The sequence below is a fragment of the Aedes albopictus genome, chromosome 3, assembly GCF_035046485.1.
Source record: "Aedes albopictus strain Foshan chromosome 3, AalbF5, whole genome shotgun sequence".
NCBI lineage: Eukaryota > Metazoa > Arthropoda > Insecta > Diptera > Culicidae > Aedes > Aedes albopictus.
The window spans coordinates 379,059,018-379,074,640 of record NC_085138.1 but is presented as its reverse complement, the minus strand read 5'-3'; the positions used below and the strand labels follow the sequence as shown (position 1 = coordinate 379,074,640).

Here is a 15,623-nt window from a genome sequence, read left to right as displayed (position 1 = left end):
CACACCTTCCAGAGCGATGTTGAAGAGTAGACATGAGAGTCCGTCACCTTGTCGCAGTCCCCGGCGAGATTCGAATGAACTGGATAGTTCACCCGAAACCCTTACGCAGTTTTGCACACCGTCCATCGTTGCTTTAATCAGTCTGGTAAGCTTCCCGGGAAAGCTATTCTCGTCCATGATTTTCCATAGCTCTGTGCGGTCGATACTGTCGTATGCCGCTTTGAAGTCGATGAACAGGTGGTGCGTTGGGACCTGGTATTCACGGCATTTCTGGAGGATTTGCCGTACGGTGAAGATCTGGTCCGTTGTCGATCGGCCGTCGATGAAGCCGGCTTGATAACTTCCCACGAACTCATTTACTTTAAGTGAAAGACGACGGAAGATGATCTGGGATAGCACTTTGTAGGCGGCATTCAAAATGGTGATCGCTCGAAAGTTCTCACACATTAACTTGTCGCCTTTCTTGTGGATGGGACAGATTATCCCTTCCTTCCACTCCTCCGGTGGCTGTTCGGTTTCCCTGATCTTGACTACTAACTGGTGCAGACAGGTGGCCAACTTTTCCGGGCCCATCTTGATGAGTTCTGCTGCGATACCGTCCTTATCAGTCGCTATGTTGTTTTTGAGCTGGTGGATGGCATCCTTAACTTCCCTCAGCGTGGGAGTTGGTTCGTTCCCGTCCTCTGCTGCACTAACATAGTCATTTCCTCCGCTGCCTTGGTCCTCCGTGCCTACATTCTCTTCGCCGTTCAGGTGCTCGTCGAAGTGATGCTTCCACCTTTCGATCACCTCACGTCCGTCCGTCAAGAGGCCTCCGTCCTTATCCCTGCATATTTCGGCTCGCGTCACGAAGCCGTTGCGGGATGCGTTGAGCTTCTGATAGAACTTCCGTGTTTCTTGGGAACGGCACAGAAGTTCCATTTCCTCGCACTCCGCTTCTTCCAGGCGGCGCTTTTTCTCCCGGAAGAGACGGGTCTGCTGCTTCCGCTTCTGTCTGTATCGCTCCACATTCTGTCGGGTTCCATATGCAGCATTACCGCCCGCGCTGCACCCTTCTCCTCCATAACCGCTTTGCACTCCTCGTCTAACCAATCGTGAATCTATGACAAAAGGTCGAAAGACATAAGGTCGAAGGACAAAAGGTCGAAGGACAAAAGGTCGAATAGACAAAAGGTCGAATGGACAAAAGGTCGAATGGACAAAAGGTCGAATGGACAAAAGGTCGAATGGACAAAAGGTCGAATGGACAAAAGGTCGAATGGACAAAAGGTCGAATGGGACAGAAGGTCGAATGGACATAAGGTCGAATGGACAAAAGGTCGAATAGAACAAAAGGTATAATTGACAGTAGACAATTTGGAAGACATGATAAAGTGGTCAGTATTTGACAGAAAAACGACAATTAACTTAAATGCAGCTATTTACTACCGCATTGCAATTCGAAATAGATGCCTAGAATAATAGAAAGTAGAAGGCAATAGAAGGATATAAAGTAATGTTATTCATGAAAGTGAAATCCGCCGAAAATGCTTTGAAGCTCTTTGAAATGCCTCCAAAATCCCCCTTAAAACCCCAGAAACCCCATGTAACGCACCTCAGACCTTCCGAAACCCCTGAAAACGCTATGTAACGCTTCCGTAACGTTTGTGAAATCCGCCGAAAATTCTCTGAAGCTCTTTGGAATGCCTCCAAAATCCCCCTTAAACCCCCGCAAACCCCATGTAACGCACCTCAGACCCTCCGAAACCCCAGAAAACGGCATGTAACGCCTTCGTAACGTTTCTGAAATCCGCCGAAAATGCTCTGAAGCTCTTTGGAATGCCTCCAAAATCCCCCCAATACCCCCAGAAACCCCATGTAACGCACCTCAGACCCTCCGAAACCCCAGAAAACGGCATGTAACGCCTTCGTAACGTTTCTGAAATCCGCCGAAAATGCTCTGAAGCTCTTTGGAATGCCTCCAAAATCCCCCTAATACCCCCAGAAACCCCATGTAACGCACCTCAGACCCTCCGAAACCCCTGAAAACGGCATGTAACGCCTTCGTAACGTTTCTGGAATCCGCCGAAAATGCTCTGAAGCTCTTTGGAATGCCTCCAAAATCCCCCTAATACCCCCAGAAACCCCATGTAACGCACCTCAGACCTTCCGAAACCCCTGAAAACGCTATGTAACGCTTCCGTAACGTTTGTGAAATCCGCCGAAAATTCTCTGAAGGTCTTTGGAATGCCTCCAAAATCCCCCCAATACCCCCAGAAACCCCATGTAACGCACCTCAGACCCTCCGAAACCCCAGAAAACGGCATGTAACGCCTTCGTAACGTTTCTGAAATCCGCCGAAAATGCTCTGAAGCTCTTTGGAATGCCTCCAAAATCCCCCTAATACCCCCGGAAACCCCATGTAACGCACCTCAGACCCTCTGAAACCCCAGAAAACGGCATGTAACGCCTGCGTAACGTTTCTGGAATCCGCCGAAAATGCTGTGAAGCTCTTTGGAATGCCTCCAAAATCCTATAATGAAAAAAATGTACTATACGGTTCACGGGTTGGGAGGTATGGCTTTCAATCTTTGGAGCAATAACTGAGGATACTGTTCGTATGTTTTTCATAGTTTACATCTTATGAATCAGTTATTTTTATTATTTTCATCATTTAATAGTTCTCGTATGCTTTTCATACTTTGAAATGGGAAATCCATAAGACTTGTCGTATGAAAAATCTCATAAGAAGCATCGTATGAAAATCATAAGATGTGTTATGAAACATCATTGCTAAAAAACAAACAAAACTTGTATTGGCTTCTAACCACTTCAACTTCCGAAGCGTCGGTGGGCGAATGAGTAAAGCACGCACTCGCCAACCTTGACGTTCCTGGTTCGATTCCAGGTTGCAATTTTTTTTAATTTGTGCAAAACATTTCATAAAAATACGTATGATAGTCATACGACATAGTTTCAGTTTTGATACGTTATCGGTATGATTTTCATACGTGAGTGTTATGAAATTTATACATTAACAGTATGACAATAATAGTTGGCGCTTTGAATCCAAAATCATAGTTCGTAACTATAATTTTCGCAAGAAATTCTTGTGGCAAAAAATCATAGTTGATTCGTATGATTTTCGGAGTTGCAGTATCCTCAGTGTATGAAAGCTTAAGAATCCGTTTTTGAGTTATTCTTGCAAAGACTGAACGCCATACCTCCCAACATAATCATCAGCAGTCGAAATTCGAAGAAATTATTTATACTTATACAGTGTAATTCGTCGGAACTACCTATAAATCCAAGAGGGGATGAATCATCCCGGATGATCACTGATCACAAGTAGTATTTTTTTCTGCAGTAGAGATAGAGAGAACAGCTATTGAATTAAAGAAGGCAAAATTTCTGATTAAATTATAAGTACCTAAATAGTCGATAAATTATTCAGTAACAAAACTTAAAAGAACAGCCTATAAATTTAAGAAGGAAAAATTACTGAACAAAACATCAAACTAAATTACCATTAAATACTACACCAACACAACTTGAAAGAATAGCCTATAAACAAAAGAAGGAAAAATTTCCTATAGAAATGTCAGTGGCTGAAATACATATGATTACTATAAAAGCACCATAATGTTTCTCTCAATGAGCAAGAACATGAACCATTCGACCTTTTGTCCCATTCGACCTTTTGTCCCATTCGACCTTTTGTCCCTTCGACCTTTTGTCCATTCGACCTTTTGTCCATTCGACCTTTTGTCCATTCGACCTTTTGTCCATTCGACCTTTTGTCCATTCGACCTTTTGTCCATTCGACCTTTTGTCCTTCGACCTTTTGTCCTTCGACCATTTGTCCTTCGACCTTCTGTCCTAAAGCCCTCCAGCAGTCCTCTAGAGGGGCCACATCGAGAACACCCTCGTCCGGCAACGCTGCCTCGAGATTCTGCACGTATGCGGTGGCGACATCCGGTTGCTTCAGTCGCTCTAGATCGTACTGGGGCGGCCGCCTGTACTGTACATTGTTAATAACGGAGAGTTTTGGGCGCAGTTTGACCATCATCAGATAGTGATCAGAGTCGATATTAGCGCCACGATAGGTCCTGACGTCGATAATGTCGGAGAAGTGCCGTCCATCAATCAGAACGTGGTCGATTTGCGATTCCGTTTGTTCTGGTGATCTCCAGGTGTAACGAAACGGGAGGCTGTGCTGGAATAAGGTGCTACGAATGGCCATTTTCTTGGAGGCGGCGAAATCGATGAGGCGTAGGCCATTTTCGTTCGTCAGCTGGTGGGCGCTGAACTTTCCAATCGTCGGTCTGAATTCCACCTCTTAGCCTACCTGAGCGTTTAGATCCCCTATGATGATCTTGACGTCGTGGTTTGGGCAGCGGTCGTACTCGCGTTCGAGTGCTTCCAGAGTGTGGGCTGTGCACGTTTATTATGCTGAAGTTGAAGAATCGGCCCTTGATCCTCAACCTGCACATTTTTCGTCGATCGGCGCCTCTTCATGTTGCCCTATTGCTCTATTGCCCTTGACTATATATAAGACTATATATAGGCGGCTTTTCGGGCCCGTATGAAGTTGATCACCAATATCAACTTCTTTTCCCGATCAGCCTAGATAGCTGTGTAGTGTCGGTAGCGGTTAGTTCAACTGGCTAAGAATAGCACTACGGACCGCCTGTTCCAGTGGTAGGAATCCACTAATCAGGTGACCCCTAATTCATGGTGTTATGCGGCTTTATGCTTACCGTGCCTAGGAATGAATGGCTAGGGGGGTCTAATAAAAACCTAACCGCAAACGGAGCCTGTGGAGTACCAGGGCACCCTCCACAGTATTTGCCCTTACTGTGCTAACCGGAGCAATAGCGCGGTGGACCTTGTGTTTCTCCGAGACAATCAGCTGCCCTTCTTCAATCTCATACTTGAGGCTGAATAAGGGCGGGATTATGAAGATGTTATTAATTAGTTTAGATTTTCACCTATATGGTTTCGCATTATGCGTTTTACACAGTGTATTCTGTGCATCCTCGCCTTTGGCGCACTCAATTCGATACCGATCTGGCTTTATTGTTGCTGTTCTTTTTTGTGCTGTGATTGTTAAGAGTTTAATCTTGCCTAGTTTGGGTAGTGGCTACGGTTAGGATAGCTCAGATCAATCTTCAGCACAAAAGAACAGCAACGATCAATCTTTGTAGACTTATGCAAAATGGTACAGCCCAAGTGGCGTTAGTCCAAGAACCTTACTTTCGTAAGGGGAATTTCTATTTAGGAAACCTTGTGAATCCGGTGTTTGCTACTTTCAGTAAAAATGAAATGGCAAACTCACGTGTCATGCCTCGAGCATGTGTGCTTGTCAACAACGCAATCGTTGCTACACTCATCTCTGAACTAACTACCAGAGATGTATGTGCTATCATAATAGATGTATCTGTTGGAAACCTCAACAGGAAATACGTTTATTGTTCGGTTTATTTACCGCATGATGAACCATCCCCTACGGATGCTTTCAAGCAAGTCATTGCATACTGCACTTCAAAAGGCCTTCCGCTAATTGTTGGTAGTGATGCTAATGCTCACCATATAATCCGGGGCAGCTCAGACATCAATTTGAGAGGCTCCAGTTTGATGGAATACTTGAGTAGTACAGATCTTGGATTACTTAACATAGGCAACCGCCCAACCTTCATGGTATCTGGTAGAGAGGAAGTGTTAGACATAACGCTTTGCTCTAGCAGAATTAGTCATGAGCTGACCAATTGGCATGTGTCAGATGAAGAATCTTTATCTGATCATCGTTACATCTTGTTTGAACATGTGAATTTTACTTCGCAAACTTTGCGTTTCAGGAATCCCCGGTCAACCAACTGGGATCTCTTTACCGATTTGGTTGCAGCCAAATTTCATGGATACTCACCATCGATTGACACTCCAAGTGATTTAGATGATGCCGTTGATACTACAACGGCCTTCATCATGGAAGCTTTTGAAGAAGCCTGCCCTCTGCGGTCTGTGAAGACCACAAGAGGAACCCCTTGGTGGAACTCCGATCTGGCGAAGCTCAGGAAACAATGTAGAAAGAGTTGGAACAGACGACGTTCGGCTGGATCGGAGGCTTTCAGGTCGGCTCGCAAGGCCTACCAGAAAGCTCTTCGGTCTGCTGAACGATCCGGCTGGAAAAACCTTTGTACAAATGTTTCCAGTCTGAGTGAAGCCAGTCGATTGAACAAAATCCTTGCAAAATCTAAGGATTTTCAAGTGAACGAACTTCGTTTGCCAAATGGTGATTTCACTTCCTCTGATGAGGAAGTTTTAGAATGTTTATTCAGTACACACTTCCCCGGATGTGTGGATATTACATCTTCGGATGAACCTGATGTCTTTTCTTGTAGTTATGATTCTTTAGCTTCGGCTCGGAGTATCATAACTTTAGAATCGATTGAATGGGCACTTAATAGCTTTGCTCCTTTCAAATCTCCTGGGGCAGATGGGATTTATCCTATTTTGCTTCAGAAGGGATTTGATCATTTCAAACATGTTTTGAAACAACTACTTGTTTGCAGTTTTGCTACAGGGTATATTCCCAAATCCTGGCGGGATATTACTGTGAAGTTTATTCCGAAAGTGGGTCGCGCGTCGTATGAAGAAGCAAAGAGCTTCAGACCTATCAGTTTGACCTCTTTTCTTCTGAAATGCTTAGAACGCATTGTGGATCATCACATCCGTGATGTTTATCTGGCCAATGTGCCTCTTCATGTGAACCAACATGCTTACCAATCTGGAAAGTCCACTGTGACTCTTTTACACAAAGTTGTTTACGATATCGAGAAGGCATTCGCTCAAAAGCAATCCTGCTTGGGTGTTTTCTTAGATATAGAGGGTGCCTTTGACAACGTGCCTTTCGATGCCATATTGGAAGCCGCACGGGGTCATGGTATATCTCCAATGATTTCCAATTGGATTCACCAAATGCTCAAAAACCGACATCTCTTCTCGACATTGCGTCAAGCGGCGATTAGGAAATTGAGTGTTTGTGGATGCCCCCAAGGGGGAGTCTTATCACCACTTTTATGGAATCTCGTAGCAGATACGCTATTGAGGCAACTCAATAATAGCGGTTTTCCTACTTATGGTTTTGCCGACGACTACCTAACATTGTTAGTCGGTATGTGCATCAGCACCCTTTTCGACCTGATGCAAAACGCTCTTCAGGTAGTTGAGGGTTGGTGTCGCCAATATGGCCTTTCGGTAAATCCGAGTAAAACATCTATTGTTCTTTTCACGGAAAAGCGAAACCGTAATGGTGTTCGAACTTTACGTCTCTTTGATTCTGAAATCAATTTGACTGAACAGGTAAAGTACGTTGGAGTCATTCTTGATTCCAAGCTTTCCTGGACACCTCATGTTGAGTTCAGAATCAAGAAAGCTTGTATGGCCTTCGGGCAATGCCGGCGAACCTTTGGTACAACTTGGGGTCTAAAACCCAAGTATATCAAATGGATCTACACAACTGTTGTTCGGCCAATATTGGCCTATGGATGTCTTGTGTGGTGGCAAAAGGGCGAAGTGAGAACGGTCCAATCAAAGTTAGGCCATCTCCAAAGGATGTGCTTAATGGCGATGTCTGGAGCGTTCTCTTCAACTCCCACGGCAGCGCTCGAAGTTCTCTTTGACGTTGTCCCACTACACATTCATCTCAAACAAGAAGCACTTTCTTGCACTTACCGTCTATGGGTACTCGGTTTACTAGAGGAAACTCCTGTGAACCGCAGTTCAACACACACCTCGTTGTTTCCACTTTTGGTGAATTGGGACAAAGTTGTCCTTGCTCCAAGTGATCTTACAATTGCTTGTAATTTTCCATATAGGACATTTTCCACGGAATTCCCTTCCCGGGAAGAGTGGACATCTGGTTATCTGGAGAGAAGTATTTCAGACGGCATCGTATGTTACACTGATGGCTCCCTTCTAGAAGGTCGAGCAGGTGCTGGTGTTTATTCTCGTGAGCTAAGGCTGTATCAGTCTTATTCACTTGGCAGACACTGCACCGTTTTTCAGGCCGAAATCTTTGCTCTTATGTGCGGAGTGCAATCAGCACTTCAGCAGCACGTAATGGGCAAAGTAATATACTTCTGTTCAGATAGCCAGGCTGCTATTAAAGCACTTGCTTCGGCCAACTCCAGGTCGAAGATAGTTATCGCTTGTCGAACTCAAATTGAGGAGCTGAATTCAGCAAACGCTGTTCACCTTGTATGGGTACCTGGCCATTCTTCCATCGCTGGAAATGAATTGGCTGATGAGTTAGCTCGCACTGGAGCATCACATGACTTCATTGGCCCTGAGCCAGCTATTCCGGTATCCAAGTGTTGGGTGAAGCTTCAGATTGACACCTGGGCTGCCACTCAGCACAAACAATACTGGAATAGTTTGGAGTCATGTCGTCAAACAAAATTGTATTGTACTGAGCCATCTCTAGGGGTGGCAAAGTATCTAACAAATCTGTCAAAGCAGAATTGCAGCATGCTGGTCAAAGCATTGACTGGCCACTGCCGACTCAGTTATCACATGGCGAATATTCAGCAAGCTGATTCATTTGCATGTGATAGCTGTGAATCCGATTATGGAACTTCGTATCATTTAATATGTAACTGTCCAGCTTTTGCGCAATTGCGTTTCCGAGTACTCGGGAAACACTTATTTAGTGAAACTGACTTCAGAAACCTGAATCTTCAGGACGTTCTGTTGTTCTTGACCCGCTGTGGTAAAGAGCTATAGGCTCTCTTTACGCTTTATGCATTATCACAGTGCCCTTCTCAGGGCGCTGTTCGCACCCATTGTGGCACGCTTATGCGTTATTACAGTGTCCTTTTCAGGACGCTATGTGAACCCATTGTGGTACGCTTTTGCGAGTATGACGATCCTATTCCCTTACCTGTCCTTTCCCATCTCCTATCCTTTTTCCTTCCCTTCTCCGTCAGGTAAATGATGAATAGGCTCGTGTTCATGGCGATGGCACAAATTTCCCAAATGGAGGAGAACGTGCCTCTAGAGCCGACCTACTGATACCTGATACCTCTTAGCCTACCTGAGCGTTTAGATCCCCTATGATGATCTTGACGTCGTGGTTTGGGCAGCGGTCGTATTCGCGTTCGAGTGCTTCCAGAGTGTGGGCTGTGCACGTTTATTATGCTGAAGTTGAAGAATCGGCCCTTGATCCTCAACCTGCACATTTTTCGTCGATCGGCGCCTCTTCATGTTGCCCTATTGCTCTATTGCCCTTGACTATATATAAGACTATCCCGGGTGTTAACTATTTAAAATGAAAGAAGTCATTCGACGATCGGTACAAGAAGAAGACGCCTTGTGCAGAACTGGAGACGTGCAGTCATGGACCGAGTAGAATGGAGACGACTTCTACGTACAGCAAAGGACACTCAGACCTTAGTCTGATCGGTTAGGTAAGGTAAAGTTGTACCCCACAGACACCTTCTACCCCGACCGCTCCACCTTATCGTTCGTCCGCCTTCAATCGTCGTTTATCGCTTGAAAGAATTTTCTATTATCACTCGCTTTCCACCACCACCACCTTCGCCCCTTTCGGGGTCTTTGAAGTTTTTGAGGGAGGCATGGTTGTGGAACCGGCCGCACGAACCGGAGAACCCCAAAGAAGTCTTTACGAGTGCGCTGACTGCGACTGACATTAACGGAAAATCAATTTTCCATAAGTGCTTTGCCGAAGTCTACGCGATGGCGATGATGGGATCCTAGCGAGTTCTCCCCAGTTCCAATTCCCGTCGTGCCACCGTCTGTTTTGCCACACAAATCGAGCGTACACTTCATCAACACGTCTTCTTCTGCGACGATGATGGGGTGGACCGAAAGTAGGTATGCTCCTTGTCGCTCTATGGCTCTCTGTTTGCGAATTGATTATGCTCGTTAGCGTAATTAAATTATAAATATGCCACCGTCATCCGGCACCAGCAGTCTATTGTTCGAGGCACGATCGATTGGGTTCTCTATCGAGCCGACCGAGGTGGGTCGTCCTGTCCGGAATGCTATTGTTGTTTCTACTCCGAATTGGCGCTGGCAGTTGTTGGAGAGGGGTAAGGAATTCGATTTTCCGATAGGCGCAGGGATGGCCTGATGAAGCATTCCCAGAAATGAACGTGCAAACTTTTCACCGGGCTCGATAAATCAAAAGTCGGCATCAAATGTGATCGATAGAAAGGGGTTGGATACAAAGACTAATTGATTGGAGTTTATTTTTCTCATCGTTTGTTAGGAAAAATCAAATTTTAGTCAATCATGTGCAGTTTCACCACCCCATATTGAACGTAAATTGAAATTATAGTGTATTATAGAACATTCGTCTAACTCAAAAACCGCGATGAACTAGTTTCCACATAAGACATCCCCTCAAACGCCTCCTCGCAGAGTCATTTCCACACCAATGGGTCCAATCGTATCGCAATCATCGTCACTCAACAAGTTCCAAAACCACTCAGGACTTTTCCCATTTCGGTCCAACTGGTCCTCCAACCAACGAACGACACGACATCACTTCCAATCAAACTCGGTGGTCGGTGGTGGTGTCGTTCTGCGCGCTCTTCCTATAGGTTGATCTACCAACGCAACAGGCGGCGGCGCGGCGGGCGTTATGAGCCCCGAAAGAAATCCGTTGATTAAAATTCGTGCAACCCACTCAGCTCACTTCGGTGCGGTGTTTGAGTGCCACATCTTGGAGCCACCTACGTCGGGTCGCCAGCACCTGCTAGTGCGAGGTGTCACCGAAGTAAGCAGTCAAACTGACTAATAAAGTGTCACAAAAATCTCGTTCCTCACGATGACGACGACGACGACGACGCGGGAAGAAACTTTTCCATTTAGTTAGACGACCCAGGGATTGTGTCCGGTCCGCGCGGGCTCATTGAATCACCGGATTTTATGACAACCTGAAGTCTACTCTGAAGACGACTAGGTAGGACGGTCAGGACGGTTGAGTGATTTCTGTGAGAGCTCAGGCTAAGGCTTTCCCGGTTTTAGCTGCCGAGTGACCACGTAGTTGATGTTGATGATGATGGGGTTGAAAGGACAAACTTTCGGATGCCTCGTCCCCTCGTTTCGTGGCATGTGAAGCAGCCGCCCCGCGGCGCAGCTGAAGCCGCCAGCTGAGTGCGTCCGACAGCCAGCAGTTGGATTTGGATTGACGAAATGACACACCGAAAGTTTTTCCCCGAGCTCGGAAGCTTTCTTTTATTTTTATTTCATTTAATTTCATTGCTCGGAAGAGTGGAACTCTCGCAACTCGGATGCCTGCCGCGCGCGGAGAAATGGGAAAGTTCCCCATTCCGGGACACTGTCTCCGGGATTTTATGAGATTTGAGTGAAGTGCTACACACGCACTCTCGGATCCGGGGACAGACACAATCCAGGGAATGAAGTGGGCTCCTGGGGGTGGAGCGGAAAAGTTTGTTGCGTAACTGATTTTGAACGAAACTCGTCAAATGAAGAACCTTCTCAAGGCAAGAGCAACAGCCAGTGACAAGGAGGACGACTACTTGACTTGCGTTCTGATGATGATGAGGATGCCTTCAGACAGGAGAGATGAGAATGCCATTGCTGGAGAACCGGCGACAAAAGGCAACATAAACATTCCGCGAGGGCACTTCAATTAGCCAAGCAAATGAAATTCTCGGGCGAGGGTCGTCGGCCCCGGTCATAAACATAGGAACCAGCTTGAGTGGCCGGCAATGTGAGATTGATTCGGAGTGTTCCGTGCTCTTAGTTCGCCAGGATTTCTCAACTAAGAGTTCATGAAATAAATAAAAGAAAATAATGGAAAAATTATAGAAATTTTGAAAATTTTCTCAAAACTTTTCTACATTTTCTTGTTTTAGTAATAACTTGTTGAAAAAATTACTAAAACCCAAAGGTGGTCACCAGAATAATCTTGCAGTCTAATTGAAAATCTGGAATCAAAAAAAAAAATATGACGTGCAAAATATTTTCCACAAAATTTTCAACCGTTGAGAAAATTTACAAAGTAAAGCCGGAAAAACTTTGCCCAAACTCGCGGAAAATTTTCTAAAAAATATTTTTGAAAAGGTTATTTTATGACCTTTAATCGCTGAAGTTTTTGGAATGCACCTTTTTTCGTTTTTGAGTTATGACCAATTTTGTTGAAAAATTTCCAAATGTTCCATATAAGCCTTTTTTAAAAAACTATTACTCAAGAACGAAGCATCGTAGAAACTAAGTTTTTTAATGAAAATGAAAGCAATTTTTTTCCGAAATCAAAACAAAAAATATGAAGTGGAAAAAGTTCTCTACATAATTTTCCACCGTTGAGAAAATTCATAAAGAAAAGCCGAAAAAACTTTGCCCGAACTCGCGGAAGTTTTTCAACGAAAAATATTTTTGAGATGGTAATTTCATAAGCTTTGATCGCTGAAATTTTTTTTTTTTTTTTTAATTTCTTTGTATTTGTGAATTTTAACTTATTGCTAATTCTTCACACTGATCGCTGAAATGTTTGGAATGCATTTTTCTTTTTTACCTGAGTTATGGCCAATTTTGTTAAAATGACCATATAATAAGCTACATGGTCATGTACCGCGAATTCGGGCACTGTTTTACTGGCTTTTCTTTACGAATTTTCTCAACGGTGGAAAATTGTGTGGAAAACTTCTCCTACTTCATATTTTTATCTTTGATTTTAAAGAAAATTTGCTTTCATTTTCATTTAAAAAACTGTGTTTCAACGATGCGTCGTTCATGAGTTACCTACCTTGATACCTTGTTGGCTACAAAGTAACTTTACTCCAATGCCGAGCGTATAGTAGAGCACCATCTTCGTCGGTCTTGGGCGATGTTCCTCCAGTTTCCCCGAACGTGTAGGGATCGTAGATCTTCTTCAACCGCGTGCAGCCAACGAGTTTGCGGCCGCCCACGAAGTCGCCTACCTCTACCGGGTTCTCTGCTGAATATTGTTTTCGCTATTCTTTCTTCCGACATTCGCACTACGTGTCCAGCCCACTGAAGTCTGCCGTATTTTATACGTTTCACAATATTCGCATCTTCGTACACTTGGTACAACTCGTGATTCATGCGTCTGCGCCACACTCCATTTTCTTGTTTCCCACCGAGAATTGTCCGCAGCACTTTGCGCTCAAAAACTCCAAAAGCTTTTCGGTCTACCTCCTTTAACGTTCATGCTTCGTGACCGTAGAGGGCAACCGGAAGAATCAGCGTCTTATGCAGAGCGAATTTTGTTTGCATTTGCAAGTTACGGGACCTAAGCTGGCTACGCAATCCGTAAAAGGCCCTATTCGCAGCTGCAATACGCCTTTTCACTTCACGGGAAACGTCATTGTCACATGTCACAATTGTTCCATGATAAACAAATTCTTCAACAACTTCAAACACTTCCCCATCAATCACTACCTCAGCACTAACACCACTAGGCCTGCTTCTGTCTCTACCCGCTATCATGTACTTCGTCTTGGTAGAGTTAATCGTCAAGCCTATCCTCGCTGTCTCTCTCTTCAGAGGAGCATAAGCTTCCTCCACTGCCCTACGATCGATGCCGATGAGATCAATATCGTCCGCAAAACCGAGGAGCATGTGCGACCGTGTGATGATAGAGCCATTCCTCTGCACGCCTGACCTCCTAATCGCTCCTTCGAGTGCAATGCACACTGGGCCACGAGCAAGATCTAGCAAGTAAAAACCTCTAGCGTTTTGGGAGTGCATTTTTTTGAGTTGGTGTCTTCGGAGACTTGTATTCATTTTACCTGTGCTTTTATGTGGTGAAAAAAATTAGTTGGTAATTTTGCCACAAAGGTGGCGCTGCGATACTAACTTTTTTGTTTTACGTCCTAGAGGTTTTTCGTCTTCCGCAAAGTTGTAGAGCGTGCAAAAATAAGTAAAGTCGCCGAAGACACCAAAGTTGTGTGACTTCAAATAACAAAGTTATACTAAAAATATTAAAATTTACGTGAAAATCACGTTTTTATGACTATTTTGAATGGTATTTGTAAATTTATCAATTTTAACACTTCAGCACCAACTTTACAATTTTTCGGGACATTTAAAATGTTTTTTTTGGGCAAAATAGTGAAAATTACAATGATTTTTACTAGCAGTTTTTTTCAAAAAGCTGCAAATTTCGGCAAAATTTGATGCTTGCTTGAGCAAGTGCAAAGTTTTGTTATACCAATCCATGTGATCGATAATGATTTTCAGTTAACTCAACGTACATACTTAAAAAGGAATAAATTATTGGTTAAATTATAAAAAAAATCCTCAGCTCAAGATGAGATTTGAATTCACAATAGACAAGTGCTTTACTAACTAAGTCACTGTGCCAATTAATGACACGGCATTGATGAGCTAAGTTTTTTTTTTTTCATAATTTAATCAATATCCGTCTTAACATATGTACGTGCAGTTAACTGAAAATCATTATTGATTCCACGGGTTGGTATACCGGAACTTTGCACTAACGAAAGTCGCTCACACAGGATCTAAAAGCATTTTTATTCTTTCAATAGACCAATATATATATGTACACTGGCGATTCAATACATTGATGCGCAAGACAATTGAACACAAAACGTCAATTTTGAGTAAATAAAGCGTTGGGTATCCGTGAGGAACAACTCCGGAATAAAGAATTGCTTCTCTTTCAAAATAATTTTGGTATTAAAACATCAATATTTAAAAAGATATCTCAAAAACACCAAATTATACCTCCGGCAAACTTTCACATTTAATAGATTTTGAGTGGTATATTTTGAAGCAAGCATCAAGTTTTGCCGAAATTTGCAACTTTTTTGAAAAAACTGCTAGTAAAAATCATTGTAATTTTCACTATTTTGCCCAAAAAACCATTTTCCATGTCCTGAAAAATTGTAAAGCTGGTACTATCAGACGCAGGCTACTTTGATTAACACGTGTGAAGTGTTAAAATTGATAAATTTGCAAATACCATTCAAAATAGTCATAAAAACGTGATTTTCACGTAAATTTTACTATTTTTAGTATAACTTTGTTATTTGAAGTCACACAACTTTGGTGTCTTCGGCGACTTTACTTATTTTTGCACGCTCTACAACTTTGCAGAAGACGGGAAATCTCTAGGACGTAAAACAAAAAAGTTAGTATCGCAGCGCCACCTTTGTGGCAAAATTACCAACTAATTTTCTTCACCACATAAAAGTACAGGTAAAATAAATACAAGTCTCCGAAGACACCAACGCAAAAAAAGCACTCCCTAAGCGCTAGAGGTTTTTACTTGCTAGATCCCGCTCGTGGCCCAGTGTGCAATGTTGAACAATAAATTTGAAAGAGCATCCCCCTGCTTCAATCCATCCAAGGTCACAAACGACGTAGACACTTCGTCCGTGATCCGAATACTTGATTTTGACCCATCCAGCGTTGCGCGTATCAGCCTAATTAGTTTCGCCGGAAAACCATGTTCTGACATTATCTGCCGAAGCTCATTTCTTTTCACTGAATCGTACGCTGCTTTAAAATCGACGAGGACTGCTAACGAGCGACGAACGAAAAGAATGCCGCCAGAAGTCGAATGCTAGTGGCCGGTACCCGGCAGAACAGAGAGCGGTACAGGGTTG

General features: G+C 43.7%; 1 protein-coding gene and 1 long non-coding RNA gene across 7 annotated transcripts in view; both read left to right on the top strand.

The window, feature by feature from the left end:
* Nucleotides 1-15,623, top strand: part of LOC109409926 (nephrin) — an 851,818-nt gene that overhangs the window by 299,756 nt on the left and 536,439 nt on the right. The gene's annotated exons all lie outside the window — the stretch shown is intronic.
* On the top strand, nucleotides 1,018-1,746 carry LOC134289636 (uncharacterized). Its single transcript, XR_009998592.1, has 2 exons — nucleotides 1,018-1,157; nucleotides 1,190-1,746. It is a non-coding gene; the product is annotated as an uncharacterized LOC134289636 (long non-coding RNA).